This window comes from Pongo pygmaeus, chromosome 13 (genome assembly GCF_028885625.2).
Source record: "Pongo pygmaeus isolate AG05252 chromosome 13, NHGRI_mPonPyg2-v2.0_pri, whole genome shotgun sequence".
Classification (NCBI taxonomy): domain Eukaryota; kingdom Metazoa; phylum Chordata; class Mammalia; order Primates; family Hominidae; genus Pongo; species Pongo pygmaeus.
In genome coordinates, this window is record NC_072386.2 from 42,126,918 (window position 1) to 42,130,159 (window position 3,242).

General features: G+C 40.1%; 1 pseudogene; it reads right to left on the reverse strand.

The window, feature by feature from the left end:
* Positions 1-698: 698 nt before the first annotated feature.
* LOC129044285 (large ribosomal subunit protein uL30-like) lies at positions 699-1,340 on the reverse strand (annotated as a pseudogene).
* Between the last annotated feature and the right edge of the window lie 1,902 nt (positions 1,341-3,242).

A 3,242-nucleotide genomic window follows, 5' to 3' on the forward strand; every position in this document is an offset into this window, starting at 1 on the left:
AATGCAATTAGACAAGAGACAGAAACTAGGGGTATAAAAATTGGGAAAGGAGAAGGTAAAACTATCACTACTTGCATAAGTTATTATTGTAAACTTAAAAGTTCTAGAAAGAAGCAGAAGAAATACCTTTAAAATCTTGCAGTTAGGAAGACCTTTGCAACTATGCCTTAAAATCCTAAAGTCACAAAAGAAAAGCTTGATAAATTTGACTATATAAAATGGAAACTAGCACAAAAATAAAATGAAAAGGCAGGGAAAAGAAGTATATAAAATAAAAAGAACTGGGGAATCACATTTGCAACTCATATTCTGTCTCTGTAAGAACAATAACTAAGTAATGAGTAAAGAATGTGTACACCTGGAAGGTTGGCAAAAATCCCAAGGTTGGATAATTTAGGGGCCAAGAGCCCTCTGAATTTGCGCTGAAAAATTAACTTGCAAAAGGTAGATTATCTGGAAAAAAGGCATGCAAGTGTATTTAACATGTTTATATGGGAGATTGAACCCGGGAGGTGGAGCTTGCAGAGAGCCGAGATGGCGCCATTGCACTCTAGCCTGGGCAACAGAGTGAGACTTCGTCTCAAAAAAAAAAAAAAAAAAAACAAAAACGGGGGAAATTGTTCATTTTTTTTCTTCAATTTGAGAACAAGTACTGTTTATTAACTGACCCGATTAGAAAAATAATCATGGTAGACACCTTAGTTCATTCTTCTAAGAAGCCTGTTAATCTGGTCCTCCATGTTGCCAGCATCTCCACCTTCTACAAAATAGATGGTCAATTTCTTCATTCCACTTCTTGGAGAAGATAATTTGAAGGGCCACAGGAAGCTATTTGCTTCTTTGAAGCATTTTCCAACAGTATAGGTCTCATGAATCAGATCCTCCAGGCAGATGGTGCCATATTTACCAAGACACTGACCAATCAAAGCGTTATCTGTCAAAGCAATTTGCTTCTTACTGATTTTGCCATAGCCATGCTGGTAGATTACTTCATTTACTGACTTCAGATTTGGGTACCCCCATGCAATGTATGGCTCTACAATCCACAGCACGTTAGTTGAAGCCTTGTTGAGCTTCACAAAGGTTCCATTGAAGATTTGATGATGGCAAAGAAGCTGCAACACCTTTCGGACCTTTGTGCTCGCACCATTGATACCTCTGAATCTGATGACAAACACCAATTTGGGTTCTGCAGGTACATAGACGTTGCCAGCTTTTCTTGCCATCCTCACCATTCGAATTTCAGTTCTGTACATCTGCCTATATTCCTTGTGATTGTGCTTCACTTTTTCATAGATAAGTTTCCTTTTTGCCTTTCAAAACATCTTTTGGGCAAACTTCTTTCTCGGGCACTTGATCTTCAGTTCTGCGAAATTCCTTTGTCTTTTCTTAAGTTTCTGACACAGCAGGAAGCTGCTGCTGCTTCTCTTCGACACCCTCTATGGTTCTAGCTAGAAAAGAGGAGAAACTGCCCATTTTTATGCTTAGGTTCAACAATGTATGATCAGCCATGTAGAAAAATGATTGGACAAAAAGGGTCTAATCTAATGCTAATAGAATGAGTGGGGAAACCCAGCAAGGCCTCTCTGTCTAGATTCTTCTCGGCCTTCCTGAGCAGGCATTCCTTCCTTCTGAGTATGGGGAAAGATCTCTCTGGATTGGCGGCCTTCGGGCCTACAGTCAAACAAGGTAGGTCAGATCTTTTTTTATGGCCAGATTTTAGAAAGAAAGGCAGATGGAAACTTAGAGTAAGATTTTTAGGTTTTATGGCTGATTGGGGAAAAACGGTTCTGGTTTCTATGGGGAAAAGGGGTACTGGTTTCTATGGCCCACCTTGGGGAAGAAGGATTCTAGTTTCTAGAATTCTAGTTTTCTAGAATTCTAGTCTTGAGGGAGAATGGGACTGAGAGATAGGAGGGTAGGAGAAGGTCAGAAAAGAACTTTTGCTTTTGAGGCCTTCATTTTGGGGTATTGTTTTCTGAGCACCAGCAATAACATTCTATGGATGCGCCTGTGTGGAACTGGACATTCTTGTATGTTGCCAGTGGGAGTCTAAACTGGTAAAATGTCTATGGGTAGAATTTGGTAATAGCTATCAAAATTACCAACACAGCCCTTCACCCAGAAATTTCACTTCTAGCAATATATGAGACAGATATTCTTACATATGTTTAAAAAAGTATCTGTACGAGGTTACTTATTGCAGCATTACTTGCAAAAGCAAAGGGTAGAAAACAACCAAAGGTCTATCAGTAGCAGATTCGTTAAATACCTACATACATATGTCAAATAAAATGAAATAAAAAAAAAGTTTAGAAGCCGCCTATGTGCTGTTATGCAAAAGCCTTAAAATATATTGTACATGAAAAAGACAAGATGGAGAACACGTTTTTGGAAAAAATTGTGAAAAATAAGGGTTTATATTTATGTTTACTTATATATGCATAAAGAAACTCTGGAAAGATACATAAGAAACTAAGAAAAGGAATGACCTATGGAGGTGAGGGAACTGAGCAGATGGGGACAAATATAGAAGGGAGGCTGTATGCCTTTTAATATTTCCTGGTTTTTGAACCACGTGAATAACCCATGCAAAAAATAAATTTAAAAATGTCTTTAGTGTGGCCGGGTGCGGTGGCTCATGCCTGTAATCCCAGCACTTTGGGAGGCTAAGATGGGCAGATCACAAGGTCTGGAGTTCAAGACCAGCCTGACCAATATGGTGAAACCCCATCTGTTGGGAATAGGCCCCCCAAAATCTCACCATAAACTGGCCCCCAAACTGGCCATAAACAAAATCTCTGCAGCACTGTGACATGTTCATGATGGCCATGACACCCACGCTGGAAGGTTGTGGGTTTACCCAGAATGAGGGCAAGGACACCTGGCCCACCCAGGGCGGAAAACCGCTTAAAGGCGTTCTTAAACCACAAACAATAGCATGAGCGATCTGAGCCTTAAGGACATGCTCCTGCTGCAGATAACTAGCCAAACTCATCCCTTTATTTCTGCCCATCCCTTTTTTTCCCATAGGGATACTTTTGGTTCATCTAATATCTATAGAAACAATGCTAATGACTGCTTGCTGTTAATAAATATGTGGGTAAATCTCTGTTTGGGGATCTCATCTCTGAAGGCTGTGAGACCCCTGATTTCCCACTTTACACCTCTATATTTCTGTGTGTGTGTCTTTAATTCCTCTAGTGCTGCTGGGTTAGGGTCTCCCTGACCGAGCTGGTCTT